General features: G+C 37.4%; 1 pseudogene across 1 annotated transcript; it reads left to right on the plus strand.

Moving 5' to 3' along the window:
• Nucleotides 1-18,187: 18,187 nt before the first annotated feature.
• On the plus strand, nt 18,188-18,816 carry LOC100357130 (single-stranded DNA-binding protein, mitochondrial pseudogene; annotated as a pseudogene). The gene has a single exon (XR_016231738.1). The product of XR_016231738.1 is annotated as a single-stranded DNA-binding protein, mitochondrial pseudogene (transcript).
• The last annotated feature ends 569 nt before the right edge of the window (nt 18,817-19,385 follow it).

Raw genomic sequence — 19,385 nt, forward strand, 5'->3', positions numbered from 1 at the left:
TTCCACCTCAGACATATTCCTGTCGTCTTTGTGACTGTGTCTATGTTCTTCCTCCTAACTCTAATCCTGAAAATGTTCCTTTTATTCCTATCTGTTTTTCATTCTCCAATAGATTCCTCAAAACATCACTCCTTGCACCAGGTTAATGAAGATATTCACCTGTCTTAGCCATTGATATGGTTATTTATTTGTTCTAATCTCTAAATAACATCCATTTATGGTTTATACCTGAAGCTTGCTTCTCCTATCGTTGATATGTATTAACAAGGAAAATATTATGTCTTAATTCAACACTTGACTAAAACCCACCAGGATGGGTGCTCACAGTGGCAGAGCAGGGTAAACTGCTGATTGTAACTGTGACCTCCTATTGAAGAGTGCTAGTTTCAGTCCCAGATGCTCTGCTTTTGATCCAGCTTCCTGTTAATGCACCTGGAAAGACAGTGGATGATGGCCCAAGTGCTTGGTCCCCTGCTGCCCACGTGGGAAACCAGGATGAAATTCCTGGCTCCTGTCTTCAACCTGATCCATCCCTGGCTGTTGCAACCATTTGAGAAGTGAACCACAAAACAGATCAATCTCTCTGTTTCTCTCTCTGTCTCTCTCTCTCTCTCTCTCTCTCTGTTCTTCCTCTCTCTCAGATGCTCTGCCATTCAAGTAAATAAATAAAATATTTTTTAAAAATATTTATTTATTTATTTGAAAGTCAGAGTTACACAGAGAAAGAGAGGCAGAAAGAGAGAGGTCTTCCATCTGATGGTTCACTTCCCAGTTGGCTGCAACAACTGGAGCTGCACCTATCTGAAGCCAGGAGCCAGGAGCTTCTTCCAGGTTTCCCACCTGGGTGCAGCAGTCCAAGGACTTCAGCCATCTTGTACTGCTTTCCCAGGCCATAGCAGAGAGCTGGATCAGAAGCCAGGACTCGAACTGGTGCCTATACGGGATGCTGGTACTGCAGGCGGCAGCTTTATCCACTATGCCACAGCACTGGCCCCAATAAATAAAATCTTAAAAAAATTTTTTTGTGAACAAAGTTGTTTCTTGGTATCTTTTATCTTGTATCTTTTAATATTTACCTCAGTGTTTATCTCTGCTTAGAAATAGATGTTTTAAGTAATATTCATAAATCATGGTAATTGGTGATAATTTATCCTACTTTGGAATATAATGTTACATGCACATTCTTTGTAATCCCTAACCCATGGTTTCATACTCCTTATTGTTGTTCATATCTATGATATATACTAACACATTCTCATACTTGATCAAATTATCTAATATACAAAAAGACTTTTTGAGTGACAGTTTGTAAGTCCATACTAATGCATATATCTTAGACACTTCAATCTTCATGTTAAACTTGGACAGCTCAATTTCATAAAACTGTACATACAGAAACTCTTCAGCAGATTAAAATTTATTAAACATTTTATTCTCTGTTCCCTGAGGTATTCTGCTCAGGAATTAAAATTATACAGCTGTCAGGTTCTAAACTCATCCAGAGAGTGATTTTTCCTTTTCCTCCATTTGTGTTCAAAGTTTCATTGCTTCTAATCCATGAAACTCTCAACTTCCCAATTTCTAAAGCCAAAATATAAATTGTGGCATTTATTTCTTAAAAGCAATCTTAAAAGTAGTTTTTGAACTACATGCTACAATTTCTCCATAGATCATTTATGTTTCAGTCCCTCAGTTAATGTCTCAAATTCTATCTTCTTATATATTATGATTTCAAATACAATTACACTTAAAAAGTGCTTTTGGTTTTCTTAAAATTAATCTATCAACTCAAAGAGTTTCTGATAAAAATCTCAAAAACATTTTTCAGAAAATTAACGGGCTAAATCTAAAATCCACAGGGAGAGATAAGTGAAAATTATACCAAGGTATTTCATAAGAACAAAGACAAAGTAATTTTCTGCAACATATCAAGTTTAATAGTCATCAAAATGGCTTAAGAGTAGTGCAGCAATCAATCAAATTAAAAGAGGATTCAAAAATTGAATTTCAGTGTGTGAAAAATATGCCATCTGAAATAGATGTTAGATTATTATAAGGACACTTCAACAATATTAATGCTGGGGCTATCTGCTTCTCCATTTGAAAAAAAATCTTTTTCTTATACTGTAATAAAAATGGAAATAAATATAGCAGAATCACTTATCAAGTTGAAACAGAGTAGAAGTTTTAACTACTTTCTGGCAGAAAACAAATAAACATAATTACAGATTCATTTACCTAAGTTGACAGTCAATCTATAAGCTTAATGGCATCATGAAAAAGTTTAAATTTATGCAAGCCAAAAATAAATAGAGGGCTCCCAGAACCATGGGTTAGGAAAAGAGGCAATACAAAAGGCCAACAAATACATAAAAAAAAATGTTAACATCACTAACCACTAGGTTAGTGGCTCACTAGGCTAATCCTCCGCCTTGCGGCAACGGCACACCGGGTTCTAGTCCCGGTCGGGGAGCCGGATTCTGTCCCGGTTGCCCCTCTTCCAGGCCAGCTCTCTGCTTTGGCCCAGGAGTGCAGTGGAGGATGGTCCAAGTCCTTGGGCCCTGCACCCGCATGGGAGACCAGGAGAAGCACCTGGCTCCTGGCTTCGGATCAGCGCAATGTGCCGGCCGCAGCGCGCCGGCCGCAGCAGCCATTGGAGGGTGAACCAACGGCAGAAAGGAAGACCTTTCTCTCTGTCTCTCTCTCTCACTGTCCACTCTGCCTGTCAAAAAAAAAAAAAAAAAATACACACACACAACATCACCCTGTCAGAATGGCTATTATGCAGAACACAATGTATCAAGTGCAGGTGAACATGTGGATAACGGGGAACATTTGTGCACTCTTTGGCTGACATAATTAGTGCAGCCACTGTGGAAAACAGTGTGGAAATTCTTTGAAAACCAGAAATAGGCTTGTCATGTGATTCAGGAATCCAAATGATTGGCTATATAACCAAAAGCTATGACTGCATTATATGGATACTTGCATCACCAGTTTTACAATAGCAATGTTCACAATAGTAAATGTATGGAATCAACAAATGTCAGATGGATGGTTAAAGACGTCACACACACACACACACACACACACAATGGGATATTATTCAGCTATTAAAACATAATAAATCTCCATCATTTGCATCAAAGTGGTTGCAACCAGAAGACATGATGTTGTATCAAATAAGTTGGAGGGCCGGTGCTGTGCCATAGCAGGTGAGGCTGCTGCCTGCAGTGCTGGCATCCCTTATGGACACAGGTTCGAGTCCTGTCAGCTCCACTTCTCATCAAACTCTCTGCTATGGCTTGGGAAAGCAGTGGAGGATGGCCCAAGTCCTTGGGCCCCTACACCTGCATGGGAGACCCGGTGGAAGCTCCTGGCTCCTGGCTTCTGATTGTCCCAGTTGTGGCCCTTGTGGTCAGCTGAGGAGAAAACCATTGGAAGGAAGACCTCTGTTTCTCTCTCTCTCTCTCTCCCTCTCTCTCTCTCTCTCCCTCTCTCTCTCTGTCTCTCCCTCTCTCTCTCTCTTTCTCCCTTTGTCTCTCTGTAACTCTGCCTTTCAAATAAAAAAAATATTTTTTAAAAAGAAATGTTGGCCACAGGAAGAGAAAAACCACATGTTCCCCCTTATATGTGGGTGCTAAAATAAAAAATAAATATAATAAAATTTAAAAAGAAGGAAATGCCTGTGTGTAGCAATATTGCCACAAATATAGTTTTCCAAACTTTGCTTCATGTCTTTGTCAAATAAATTGTTAAGAATGGTATATTACTATAGTTTCAATGATCTCTGATTATTTGAAAAATGTACTATAGATGAGTAAATTCACAAATTTTTATTATTGAGAGCCCTTGCCTCTATTCTTGCTGAACTAGGATCACATTACTTGTTGAACTCTGGTTTAGTGGAACATCAAGCATTTGACTATAATGTAAGTTAAAAACATGTTATCTCAAATATAAAAAAGAAAAACACAAAAAATTATTTTCTCAGAAAAAAAGCAAAATAAATGAAAATTTAAAAATAATAAAATTCCATGTTGTGTTTTAATTTATTTTAATTTAAAACATACCTTCTATCAACAGCCTTATATGATCCTATAATTTTTGTGGTACTTCTATTTACCTGGCTGAGAAAAATTATTAAATCAAATGCGTGTGTGGCGGGGTGAGGGAGGAAGGATGCTTTGTTTCCTTAATAGCATCCTTCAGTGACAATCCTAATGAAAAAATATGTATTTAAAAAAAAAAAACATTTATCTTAGTACATGACATTTAGCTTTCCAAAATAAATCTAAATGGTGATCAAAATATATTATCTGAAATGAGATGTGCTGAAAGTATAAATATCAGATATCAAAGGACAAATATGAAAATTTTTTCCTGAATAATTGTACTGATTACCCATTGAAATAATGCAGTGTTTTGGATATACGGAACCTGTGAGTGGCATATGAAAAGATGTTCAATCTTCTTGTCATTCAGTTGAACCAATGGCAAGCTGCACATTTTACCATTTGATAATGTAATGTAAATACATCTTGGGGAGCTTTTCATATTTCTTCTACCATCTTGTTCATTTCATCTGCCCAAGCAGTGGTTATTGAGGAATCACAAAGAAATAGTTTTACTTTCTAGACACTGGGATCCCAGACTAAGAAAATATTTGTTGAATCTCTCTTTATATGATAGTTTCATCTTTTAGATTTAGAAGAAACGCTCTCCTGTTAGCACGGAGAAGACACCAAGAGTTCACATAATGCCAACAGAACTGGGTGGGTATTAGCTCATGGTGGGTGATATTCAGCAAATGGAGAAATTGGAGGTAGAGGGAAATGAGAAGTGAAAAGGAACCACACAGTTTCATTGTTCTTCCTTTCTCCCTCCAGGCACTACACCAAGTGCAACTGATTTTTTGCAAACACTCCAAGTGATTAGTACCAAGTTATTTTTTATAAGGTTAGTTGTGAAGAGAGGCCAGGGTGGTAATAATAAACATTGTGCCATTTTGTCCTTGGTTTTCTTCAATACCCACACCCTTCCCCAGGCACTTGTATTCCAATTTTTCATTTTTTTACTGCTGTGTAGTATTCCATAGTGATCATATACCATAATTTCGTTATCCAGACTTACATTGATGGGCATCTGGGTGGATTCCATATCTTAGCTAACAGTAAGCATGGGGGTTGCAGATCAATATTTCGTATATTGATTTCTTTTTGTTTGGGTGAATTCCCAGGAGCAGGATGGCTGGGTTACATGGTAGGTCTATATTCAGATCCCTGACGTTTCTCCATACTATCTTCTGCTTGGCTGCACCAGTTCACATTCTCAACAACAGCGGACCAAGGTACCTTTTTCGGAACATCCTCTCCAGCATTTGCTTTTTGTTGATTTCTGTATGAGAGCCAGTCCAACAAGTGAACTGAAACCTCATTGTGTTTTGATTTGCATTTTTCTGATGGCTAATGATCCTGATATTTTTAGAAGTGAAATTGACATGTTAAGATGTGATGATTTTGAATGGCCCTGTGTTGACTGTTGAGGGAACCGTGTTTTTTTTTTTTTTCTTCATACTGTTTGTTGAACTCTTTGCATAGTGTAGTGTTGATCTTATGAGTTTAAAGTTAACTGAAAATAGATCTTTGTAAAAAATAAAAATGGGAATAGGACAGGAAGAAGGAAGTAAGAAGGGTGGGAGTGAGGGCAAGAGGGAAGGTGGGGTGGGAAGAATCACTATGTTCCTAAATTTGTATATATAAAATGAATGACATGCATATACCTTAAACAAAAGGTTTCTAGGTAATAATAATAATAAAAAAAAAGCAAATAAAACAAAAACCTCTGCCACAGAATCTGCCTTTTGGAGAAGTCACCTTAAGTCAGATAATATCAAGATTCCTTAAGGTGGCAAGGAAGCAATCTCTGAGACTTGTCAATTCGCTCTTTCTACACAGTTTTGTGCTTAGATAGCTTGATAAGAATTTCAATCAGTACTACAGTTTTGGTAAATGAAACAATTTATCTACCCTGCAGTTCCTCTACTGAATATGCAGTCTAGAAACAGTATATGTATGAGGAATTGGCCATATTGCAAAATTCTCATTGTTGATTATTCATAACAGGTTAAAATTGGCAACAGCTGAAAGAAGGTAGATACAATCAGAATAAAATGATGATTTCATCCACATAAAATTCCAGACATGTCAATATGATAGTGCTAGAAAGCTTGAGAGAAAAGTGGTGGGAGATAAGTTTTGGCTACAAGGAGCACAGGGAAATTTTGGAGTTACTTTAATTTTTTTCTTTATTTTTGTGTTTGCATCTCTGTGGTTATTGTATAAAATTATCACAGCTCACCAAATTAACTTAAAAGTAAAGGATATCAATGCTTGCACATTTTTCTAAGACTGGTTTTAAATTAGAGACAGAAAGGGAAGGAGCAGAGTGGTGATGCTGATTATGTCTGTAGCATCTTGCTAAAGAAGGTTGTTAGTTTTAATAAGAAAAAGAGGTCATACCCCTGTATGATCCTTAGAAACAAAGGCAGTATTGCTTGGTGGATATTATGTTATCTGACTCATAGGAATAAAACCATAGTTATTACATAGGCATCTATGTCAAACATTCATGGAGTTTTGCAAGGAATCCTTTGACCTACAGGGACTTACTCTTTTGAAGACACTAAAACCCATGATCGCCACAGTAGTTTTCCTAGCTTTAAATTCTAATTATCATCACAATTTTCATTTTATATTTTCATGTTTTCTTATACCACCACCTAATACTGTCAGATATTCCAAAATAATGGCTAAATGCTCCTGTACATATTTATCATGGGAATAATAATGGCTCTGCTAAAATCCCTAATTGAAAAAGCTATTCATTGATAAATCTTTATAAGTCTCAGAAGTGTTACAGCTAGTGGTATATTATCTTGTGTGTAGAAATGTTGAAAAATTATTTTCTCCCTTACTTCCAAATAAATTAGTTTTTAAGGTATCTGGTATCATTTGTATTTTTATTGAACTTAAGCTTTACTGAGAAAATCATTACAATATATTGCCTTTTCTATGGTAGTTTTATATATATTTTCATCTTCACTTAGCTTTATAACAACCAAAAAGATTTCCCTTAATCTTAGAAGGAAATTATTATCTCAGCGCTGAGCTGAATGTAAGCACACACTGAAAAAAAAATTTTTAAGTATTTTGTGATCCAGATAACAAAGAGAATTATAAAAATAAATGAGCTGCCATACCATTTACCATTTGGTATCTCTAGCACACATAAAAACATACATACATGCTACACCTATCTATGGCCTTGTATAACATGTGCACACCATTCACATTGAATCTCCAAATCCACATGAGTATAAAATTCATCTGGGAAATGTTTCAAGGCAACATTGAAAAAGCTATCTAGGCTAGGAAATGGTTTATATAGTCATGGAACTAATATTTCTAAAAATCTATATCTAAATACCAGCTTATGACTGTGTGCATATATGGAGGTACTAGATCAAACAAGGAGTCAAGGTGCTAATGTGCTACTGTCAGCCTGTGTAATAAACACCAGTCATTCTCTGCTCTGCAAACGGCGTGACCCAATGGTGATCTTGTTATACTCACTAGGACTCAGATTCTCTATAATTTAATTTACCCTAAGGCCACTTTATGAAATTGGTCTTCCTTTGGTCTCTATCCTACATTTATAAACGTGTATACTTTTATAAAAAAATGTTTAGGAGTGTATTACTATTTCTACTCATTCAGGAATATTGTGTTTCAATCACACTATTTACTTCAGTTTCACAAAGTGCCAACAATTGTACATGCAATTATACAGACTCCAAAAGAGATTTAAAACTAAGATTCCAAAGTGTATAGATACTTTTTTTTGAAGATTGCATTTCTGGTAAACCCTCCCTCTTCAAGAGGCTCTATGTAGTTGCTGGGATACAGCCCTGAGGAAGATATTCCTTAAAGAATTTGAAACATAGCTCAATAGTTAGATTTAAAAAAAATATATTTAGTATCACCTATTTCATCCACTAATGCTTTTCTATTATTCAGGTTATGACACTGACTATGTTTTTTCAAAGTAAAAGAAATTTGATATTTATGGGTTTAACTCCAAGTTATTCCTAAATTTCAAGGTGCTAAGAACTGATTCTACTGAAGAGTGCTTAGTCCTTATTCTGCACACCTGATGCCACCAGATTCATGACCACAGATGGTCCAGTTACTTTCCCCTCCCCATAGAAGTTCCTGCAATGATGAGCGGGGGAACATCAGCTCTAACAGTAAGAATACATAGTGTTTGTTTGCTTTTAGTGTCCACATAATTATCTTTCTTAAGAGCCATCAATGACAGCTGGCGTAAATGTCATGCCTGAGATGAAAGAATAAACAGAGCACGTTATATTTCTACAATAATCCATTGTACAATAGCAATATTTCTTCAGTCTCCTTCTGAGAAAATCATTTTTCCTGTTAAATATCTCAGGTAGGGAGAAATATAGCCTCATATTAGTGAGAATACTATTACTGAATACTCTTGGGGCAGAGATTCTGGCACAGCTGATTAAGCCACCGTCTGAAATACTGGTATCCCACATAAAAGCCAGTTCAAGTTCAGGCTCTTCCATTTCTGATTCAGCTCCTTCTGATGTGCATGGGAAAGCAGCAGCAGATGTCCCAAGCACTTCGGTTCCTGCCATCAATACGGGAGACCTCTATGAAATTCCAGGTTTCTGACTTCAGCTTAGCCCAGCCCCAAGTGTTGCAGCCATTTGGGGAGTGAACAAGGGAATGGAAGATTGCTCTTGGTCTCTTGGTCTGTCCACTTTGTAACTCTATTTTTCAAATAAGTAAAAATATACCCTTTAGCAAGAGTACTCTTTAAATGTATCTGTATGCATAGATAATCAGATTTAAAGTAACCCTAGTGTTTTCCCCAAAGACAGCAAGTGAAATATTCTATTTGTACCAAAGAAGATCCTATGACTGTGAGTTTTCCAAAATCAAAATAATGCTATAAATTTTCTACTAATCCAAGAATATGGAAAATCTGAATAGCCAAGCAATAAAATGCTAGCATTACCCCCAAATAGTAGTAGAGCATCCTCTGAACATATGAATATGAAAGTATATATATATATATATGTGTGTGTGTGTATGTATATTATCTCATACATATAATACAATATTCCTATGAATAGTAACTGAAAACCTTCATAGAAATATTAAGTTATATTTAGTTACAATTGTGACATATGATTTAAAAAGTAAAATATGGTATATAACAGAGATCAGAAGCTCTAATTTAGTGGTTTTTGAGAACATGACATTTAAGCTGAGAAGAAAGACTTGCTATGAGGAGCACTGTACCAGGAAAAAAAGAGATATTTCTACTAATGAAAGCTTAGCTTGGAACATTTGCACAAATATCAGTCTGGTTTATATTAGATGTCACATGTAAGCTTGTGCATGTATGTTATACATATATATGCACTTATGCCTACAGATAGCCATGTATATACATGAATGTATGTTTGTGTGTGTGTGTGTGTGTGCACATGTGTGTCTCCATCCAACGTTGGGCAATTTTGAACTTCTCTATTCTTTTCTTAATTCAGCAGATAAATGCTTTAAGCTCCTGTATTGCATTATACAATGTTATTGCAGATGAATAACATGGTGGCAAGTCAGTCCTTATTCTAATGAAGCTTAAAATCTCAGGGGAGAGATATTAATTTAAAAGTGAAATAATTCTGACAAGTGTTCCACAGAAAATATTCGTGATTCTCAAGTATCTAGAAGAGGAATTGTGGCCTCATCTAAGAAATTAGAAAATCTTCACAGAGGAAAGGGCCTTTGTGTTAGAAGAAAGAATAACTAGTAACTCTGCAGAAAGATGGGAAACTTTCAATACAGAGAGAATATAAGGGAAAGTGTCCAGAGCATGCCACCTTTCAAAACCTATGCAGTCAACATGTAAGCAGGAGGAAGAAACAGGTCTAAGTGAAACTAACAGAGTAAAGGACCACACTGCATTAGAGCAGGGCCTTCCACATGAGATACACCAAATCTTTCAACCCTCTGTCAAGAGACAATTCCCACTCACACTCAGTGCAACCTTGTAAAATATCACAGTGTGTTCGATGTATACTGTTTTGTTTGTAGGTGTTCATATGCAATGTGTGTCTATTTCTATATATTTCTAACTTATGTGAATGTTATGATACCAATTTCTTTCTGCTTTTCACCTTTCATTTTTTGTTCAGCACTGTGTTTTAAAATTCATCAGTCAAAGCTGACTCTGTGGGATACAGGCGGGGTCGTTGCCTGCAATACTGGCATCCCATATGGGTTCAAGTTCCTGCAGCTCCTACTTCAGATCCAGCTCCTGTTAATGTGCCTGTGGAGGATGGCCCAAGTGTTTGAACCCCTACACCCACCCGGGAGACTCGGAAGAAGCTCCTGGCTCCTGGCTACGGATCAGCCTAGCTCTGGTTGTTCCAGAGATGGAAAATTTTTCTGTCAGTGTCTCTCCCTGTCTCGGTGTAACTCTGTCTTTTAAATAAATTAATAAATCTTTTAAAAAAATCCATCAGCATTGTTATGTGTGTTTCTCATACATACTTCTAACTACTTGCATGGTGTTTATCACTTCAATGACATGTCTTTAAAATACTTTATCTAACTAGTTCCATAAAAGTGAATACTCCAAGTCCTTTCAATTCCCTTTTTTTTTTTTTTTTTTTTTTTTTTTTTTTTTTTTTTTGACAGGCAGAGTTAGATAAAGAGAGAGAAAGAGAAAGGTCTTCCTTATTATCCCTCTTAGTAGTTTTTTTTTGTCTGTTCTACTTAATATGACTGGTTTAGATCTGTAATTGATGCACAGTTATTCTTAAGTGTTGAAAATTAACTGAAATGTGATCCCTGTTGAACATGGTGGTGGGAATGGGAGAGGGAAGAGATGTATAATTTGGGACATGCTCAGGCTGACTTGCCCCAAGTGGTGGAGTTGGAAGCATACCAGGGGATTCCAATTCAATCCCATCGAGGTGGCATGTACCAATGCCATCTCACTGTTCCAGGTGATCAGTTTCAGTTCACAGTTGGTCATGGTGAAGGGACTGGGAGTCAAAGGGAGCACATAGACAAGTCTAGTACCTGCTAACGCTAACTGATGGAGTAAATAAAGGGGAGAGTGATCCAACATGGGAAGTGAGAATCTCAGCAGACTCATAGAATGGCAGATGTCCTAAATAGCACTCTGGCCTCAGAATCAGCCCTAAAGGCATTCGGAGCTGGCTGAAAAGCTCATGAGAGTATTTCAGGCATGGAAAGCCAAGACACTCTGGCAAAAGATCTCTGCGAGTGAGATCCCAGTGGAAAGAACAGGCCATCAAAGAAGGAGGTACCTTTCTCTGAAGGGAGGAGAGAACCTCCACTTTGACTATGAGCTTGTCTAAACAAGATAAGAATCGGAGAACTCAGAGGGCTTCCATAGCCTTGGAAACTCATGACTGGAGCATAGGGAGATTACTGATGCCATAGACAGGAGTGTCAATTGGTAAAGTCAACAACAGGAGTCACTGTGCACTTACTCCTCATGTAGGATCTCTATCCTTAATGTGCTGTACATTGAGATTTAATGCTATAACGAGTACTCAAACAATATATTTCACTTTGTGTTTCTATGGGGGTGCAAACTGTTGAAATCCTTACTTAATGCATACTAAACTGATCCTCTGTAAAAAAAAAAAAAAAAAAAAAAGAAATTATCAACTCCCAACTTGACTCTCACTGGGATTAAACATGACAATAGGTCTGCTCTGATTTCATCATCATTTTAAAAAATCATCTATTATTTTTCACTTTATGTTTCTGTGTGGGAGCAAACTGTTGAAATCCATACTTAATGTATACTAAGCTGATCTTCTGTATATTAAGATAATCGAAAATGAATCTTGATGTGAATGGAAGGGGAGAGGGAGTGGGAAAGGGGAGGGTTGTGGGTGGGAGGGACGGTATGGGGGGAAAGCCATTGTAATCCATAAGTCGTACTTTGGAAATTTATATTCATTAAATAAAAGTTTAAAAAAAAAAAAAAAAAAAAAAAAAAAAAAGAGAAAGGTCTTCCTTCCGTTGGTTCACCCCCAAATGGCCGCTACGGCCGGCATGTTGTGCCAATCCGAAGCCAAGAGCCATGTGTTTCTTCCTGGTCTCCCATGCAGTACAGGGCCCAGGCACTTGGGCCATCATCCACTGCCTTCCTGGGCCACAGCAGAGAGCTGCATTGGAAGAGGAGCAACCAGGACAGAATCCGGCGCCCCAACCAGGACTAGAACCCCGGGTACCAGCGCCACAGAAGGAGGATTAGCTAGTGAGCTGCGGCACCAGCCTCAATTCCTTTTTAAAATTTATTTTTTTATTATTTGAAAGACAATGGTGAAACATGAGAGAGAGAGAGAGAGAGAGCGCGCGATCAGTTTTTTAATCCATTTTCCAAATACCTGCAATAGCTTTGACTGATCCAAGTCAAAACCAAGAGCCAGGAACTCAATCTGGATCTTACATTTGTGTTGCAGGGAGTACTTAAAACCATCAGCTGTTTCCTTCCGGAGTGCACATTAATAGGAAGCTGGAATTAGGTGCAGAGCCATGACTCCAACCCAGGCACTCTGTTGTAGGATATGGGCATTCCAAGAGACATACTAACCTCTGCACCAAATGCCCACAGTCAACTTCTTGCTATAATAAGCATGGTTCACTAAATAGCCACATGTACATTCTTTCGTTAATATGTGTGAGACCCTGCATTAACTTACATATGTATAAAACACATTCATAGATGGTAGTGTAGTCCATTGCAAAAGGGCCACAATGTCTCCCTCTTTACTTTTATGCCTTGCGAATAATTGGTATCATTCTCCAACTCTTGCATTCATGCTGGACTTGTGACTTGCTTTAGCCAGTGAAACATGTGCACATCAAGACTTGCTCTATTATGTTTTGGCCATTTTGCCTCATGACTGTGCTTTGGATAGGCTTCTGTATTATTGCAGACACATGATCTAGTCACCGAAGTGATCCCAGCAGACAGCAATCCAGCTACAGAAGCAGAGAAGACTAAACTACCTGCAAGTGATTGTAAATATGAGTGTGTCCAACTGAGATTACCAAAGTCATACTCAACTGTACCTAGTTCAGTTATAAATGAAGTAGGTGATATCAAGTTGGACTGCCCCCATATGAAGTTTTCCAGATATCTCAAACTCAAAACTTCTGATATTGTCGATTCTGTTCCTGAGATTTCTCTGTTTTATCAGAACTTTAAAATAGCTCTGATCACGTTTAATTTCCTGCTTTCTTAGGAGAGCTGATTGGGATGAGATCATTCTTTGCTGATCTGATTCCAAGCCAATTCCAATTAAAAGTTGCCTCACCAGCTTTTCTGCCGATCAGCTTTTTTCCTCCTAACCCACCAAATTGCCCATGCCTCAGATCATTGAAAGGAGAATGGTACTCTTATGCCTCCTTCCTGGCCACTAATAAAGACTTTCTCCCCTCCCAAGACCAATGTCACAGACTGTTTTTGTGTGTGCAAGTGGCAGCTGATCTACCTCATTCATTGACTTAAGGCTGGATGTTTTGGACAGCTATTTCAGGTACTTAAATCATTTCATGTTGTGATGTAATGCTAGATAACTGATACAAAAATGGGCACCTGAAATTGGAGTGCTGCCACAAGAAAGCTAAAATATGAGCAGAATCAGAAAAATGTGGTAAGGAAAGTGTCAAGGCAAGTTCAAAGTGTGGCAGTCCTTGATATATAGTAGCAAAATAAAACAATTAAATCTAACATCTGAAATAACTTGGAAATTAGAAAATGCATCTAATGTACCTGTGGAACTCTGCAAGGTGATCCCTGCGCATAATATAAAGATGCTATTTGGATTCTAGCTGCTCTGGAAGAGAAAGATGAGTTAAAATAAAAGTTTTTTTCTGGCAGGTGCTGCTGCTCACTAGGCTAATCCTCTGCCTGCAGCACTGGCACACTGGGTTCTAGTCCCGGTCGGGGCGCCGGGGCGCCGGATTCTGTCCCGGTTGCCCCTCTTCCAGGCCAGCTTCTGTTGTGGCCCGGGAGTGCAGTGGAGGATGGCCCAAGTGCTTGGGCTCTGTACCCCATGGGAGACCAGGAGAAGCACCTGGCTCCTACCTTCAGATCAGTGCGGTGCACAGGCCGCAGCGCAACAGCCATGGCGACCATTGGAGGGTGAACCAACGGCAAAGGAAGACGTTTCTCTCTGTCTCTCTCTCACTGTCCACTCTGCCTGTCAAAAAATAAAAATAAAAAATAAATAAAATAAAAGTTTTTCAACTCAGTATTATTGCAGTTGGGGATGGATAAGCCTGTGTGGTGGGAAGTTGAACAGCCCATGTTGAGCAGGGCTGGACTTTCAAAACTACAGGCCAGAAACACCCCCAATATTGATACCAAAGATAATTCCAGATATTGCCAAATATTCTCTAAATGGAAAATCATTACTGATCGTGAAACACTCAGATAAGTAAATAGACTTTTAGTTTGTAGGCAGATGTAGAGTATTGGAGAATCTGCAATTGCTGGAATAGTTTGAACAACTGACATGGGGCCAGCTCTGTGGAGTAGCAGGTGAAACCACTGCCTGCAGTGCAGGCATCCTACATGGCTGCTCCACTTCTGATCCAGCTCTCTGCTATGGCCTGGGAAAGCAGTGAAAGATGGCCCAAGGCCTTGGGCCCCTGCACCTGCATTGGAGACCTGGAAGAAGTGCCTGGCTCCTGGCTTCAGATTGGCACAGCTCCAACCATTGCTGCCAATTTGGGAGTGAACCAGCAGATGGAAGACCTCTATTTCTCTGCCTCTCCTTCTCTCTATAAATAAATAAATCTTTAAAAAATAAATAAATAAACAACTGACATCTGTTTTCTCACAGTTTTGGAGAATTGCAGTCTATGATCCAGGGTACTGGTAAATAAAGTTCCTGGTCAGGGCTGCCTTGATTGCAGATGGCCTCCCTGTGTCCTCAACTGCTTTTCTCTGGGGAGAGGAAGAGAGGACAAGAAGGAGGGGGAGAGGAAAGGAGAGAGAGAGAGAGAATGAAGGAGCAAGAGAGAGCAGTAGCTCTTTGGTAACCCTGTTCTTATATTGAAAACAAGTCTATTGGATTAGATCCCAAACATTAGCCTTCTTTTGATCTTAATTGTTTCTCTAAACCTTATCTTTAAATAGCACCACATTTGATGATAGGGATCCGACATTTTCTTTTTGTGGAGCTCATTTCAGTCCACAATACTAGCTAAAATATATTTAACTGTGACTTGTGACCTTAAATTGCTGGGTGAATACGTAACTAATAATTCAACAATTTTATTTATATTTTATATATAAATTGTGCTTACATTGTGTTTGTATACTGCAGTCCTTAATTGGTTTTAGAGTCAAGATTATCCTGCCTTCCTAACACATGGGGCTTCTTTCCTTCCTTCCTTTTTTTCTTAATTCTCCAAAATTTTTATACTATAGAAATTAGCTATTATTTGGAAGTTTATGTAATCCCCAATCTTCCCTCCCAAAAATAGCCCCATAAAACTAATGTGACTTTTTTATATAATTTATTGACTTCTAGTTACATTTCTTTAGTATGGGTTTATTTATTACTATTTTTTCTTTAATGTGATGTTCCTTTAATTTAAAGGTCTCTTTTTGTTCTAGGGTCTTTTATGTATATCTTAAAGACTTGGTTTCTCCCCTCCCCCAAGAAACTATTATCCTTGTAAAATTCAGAAGTTATAAAATGACCAATCTCACAGTATCTGAAAATAATGTGTAAACAAAACACACGAAGTACTTAAATATATGGAAAAAGAAACAAAGCTCAATTAAAATACTTTGATACTTCTAAATATAGTATTTATGAAACCACTGAATATACACCATTTTTCATCAAAGATCTCAGAGAAAACAATGAGAGACCATTGCATGTCAGGGAAAATGAGTAAATTCCAAGAAAATAACAAAATAATGTCAAATGCAGGTTAGAGTATGAAGTAACAAGAACTTTAAATTATTGCTGGTATGAATGCAAAAAAGTAAAGCTACTTTGAAAGATTACTTGGTAAACTCCTACGAAGCAGTACTAAGTCTTATATTATCTAACAGTCATGCTCCTAATAATTTACCCCAAAATTTAAAACTTTAGGGACATGTTTACACCTGTATATGAATATTTACAGCAGTTTAATTTACAATTGTCCAAAACTGAAGGCAACCAAAAGGATATTGAGTAGAAATATAGAAACAAGCCATTTGCTGTGAGCTATCAAACTAAAAATCAGGGAAGGCATTGTGGCACAACAGGTAAAGCTGTAGTCTGCAATACTGGCATCCAATATGGATGCCTATTCATGTCCTACCTTCCCTTCTTCCAATTCAGTTCACTGCTAATGGCCTGGGAAAAGCAGTGGAAGATGGCCCAAGTGCTTTGGTTACTGCCACTCATATCGGAGACTAGGATGAAGCTCAACTTCAGCCTGGCTTAGTCCTGGCCATTGTAGCCATCTGGGGAGTGAACCAACAGATGGAAGATCTCTCTCTCTCTCTCTCTCTCTCTCTCTCTCGCTCTCGCTCTTTCTCTCGCTCTCACCCTCCCTCCTTCCCTCCCTCCCCTCTCCTAATCCCTATCTCTTTCTCTCCTTCTCTGTAAGTCTGCTTCCTGATAAATAAATTAATCTTAAAAAATCAAACTACAAACTGATATCTTGGTCCCAAAAGGTTGAATCAAATTAGCAAGAATTCCACTTCATCTGTTGACTTAGGGATTCATGGTTGTGATGCTATCATTGCACCATTAAGACACTAACTGCTAGACTTGTCTGCCCCTGCTGAAGAAGCAAGATGTGAAGAAGTTGCATTGACCACATATTCTCTTAAATGACGAGACCTGTATAGTATTTCTGTTATCATTGTGACAATTGTTGAAACTCCTCAATACTTACAGAAGAAAATCGGAATTGTAAGAACGATGTGGATTATTTACTGAGTTCTAACTCTGTTTGTCACAGGCACTATATGCTAAAAGCTATCTATTGTGAATTTAAGTTGCATGCAAGACTCCTAAATACAGTCAATGGATTTCCCTTATTAAGGGAAATCTTACTAGAAGTGCTTGAATATCACTTTCAATTTAATCCTTACAAAGGCCACTGACAAATATGTTGAAAAGTTTTGCAACCACTTTATAGAATAAATTTTATATAGCTAGTTCCAAAGATTATTGAGTTGAAATAATATTATTTCAATACCAATTATTTAATATGTCCATTTATCTTGATTTATTTCTTCATGGTACTAAGTACCTTCAAAGATTTTTTTCTCTGTTTCTCTGCTTTATTTTCTATCACAGTATCATTATATAAAATCCACAAGAGCAAGATTTTTCATATTAATTACTGAAGTCTTCTAAACTAGAATACTTTGTTACATATGGTTGAATGCTCTTCTTTAAGAAATTATTTAATGACTAGATATGTGACTTTGTCATTGTTTCTAGTCTAAGTATACGCCATTCTAGAATCATCCCTTAAATTCATAGTTGATAATCTACAGATAGCTTATAAATTATAATGACAATTCTCATTTTATTATAAATATTAACTCCATAGCACATCAAAACTTCAATTGGAATTTAATAACCACAATAGAAGAGATAAGAACTGATGTCTTATCAAGGATATACAAGTGGATTCATTACAGGTATCTCACTTTACTTATTCTATTCTAGCATCATTACAAGATTATGATATTCATTCTGAATTTTTTTTTAGTTTTAAAATTTCCACATTTATTCGGTTAAACTAAGTTTGATGCATAGAATTTCAAGCAGCCCCAACATGCTAGTTGAAGTCATATGACTAACATGAAGCAGTAAAAAATAAATAGAAATCAAAGGAACTTCTATTAAATGAAATTGAAAATTTTGTGAAAAACTGAACATTAATAAAAATTAAATGAATTCTGGGAAGAAAATAATGATAGGTTGATAAACGATATGGAAATGTTATTTTATGAAACCATGATAAGATAGAATGAATTTCTATTCTGCAAATTTTTAAAGAAAAACATAATCTGAGGGCTGGAGGCCGTCGGCTGGAGCGCCGGGACCGGCAGAGGTTAGACTGAGAAGAGCAGCCATGTTTCGGAGGCCTGCGTTACAGGTGCTTCGTCAGTTTGTAAGACATGAGTCGGAAATAGCTAGCAGTTTGGTTCTTGAAAGATCTCTGAATCGTGTGCAGTTACTGGGGCGAGTGGGTCAGGACCCTGTCATGAGACAGGTGGAAGGAAAAAATCCAGTCACAATATTTTCCCTAGCAACAAATGAGATGTGGCGATCCAGGGATAATGAAACATACCAGATGGGTGATGTTAGTCAAAAAACAAAGTGGCACAGAATATCAGTATTCCGGCCAGGCCTCAGAGATGTGGCGTATCAGTATGTGAAAAAGGGGTCTCGAATTTACGTGGAAGGGAAGGTAGACTATGGTGAATACATGGATAAAAATAACGTGCGGCAACAAGCAACCACCATCATCGCTGATAACATTATCTTTCTGAGTGACCAGACGAAAGAGAAGGCATAGAACAGATGATTCTTCTTTGGCCGTTGTTTGGTATAGTCTCATTTCCAAATCATGTATAGTCTTTATAGTCCCCAAGGACAAGAATTAAAACACTGTTTTATATAAAAAAAAAGAAAAACATAATCTAAGTTTTAAATTTTTAAAATTTCTTATTTAGTGAGACATTAAAGCAATTTTTTGCTTTATTAAGGAAAAGACTGGCTAATCCCTAATGTTTGGCATAAAATGGAGGGCCAACTTGTTATTTATCAATTGTCACCTGCAATAAAAAAGTGTCTTGATTTTGTAATTAAAAGATATAGACTAGCTGAATGGATGGAAAGCAAGATCATCTATTTGCTGCCTACAGGAAACGTATTCTCACAAACAAAGATACATGCAGACTGGAAGTGAAAGATGGAAAAAATATATTCCATGCTAACAGAAAGCAAAAAAGGGCATGTGTTGCCATGCTAATATCAGACAAAATAGACTTTAACATAAAAACTCTTAAAAGAGATGAAGAAGGACACTATGTAATGATTAAATGATTAATTCAACAGAAAGATATGACTATACTAAATGTATACACACCCAATTACATGGATCTGGCTACTTAAAAGAAATGTTAAAGGGTCTAAAGGGAGACATAGACTCCAATATAATAGTAATGAAGAGGGCCGGCACCATGGCTTACTAGGCTAATCC

This window comes from Oryctolagus cuniculus, chromosome 3 (genome assembly GCF_051225735.1).
Source record: "Oryctolagus cuniculus isolate XC-2025 breed Fujian yellow rabbit chromosome 3, ASM5122573v1, whole genome shotgun sequence".
NCBI lineage: Eukaryota > Metazoa > Chordata > Mammalia > Lagomorpha > Leporidae > Oryctolagus > Oryctolagus cuniculus.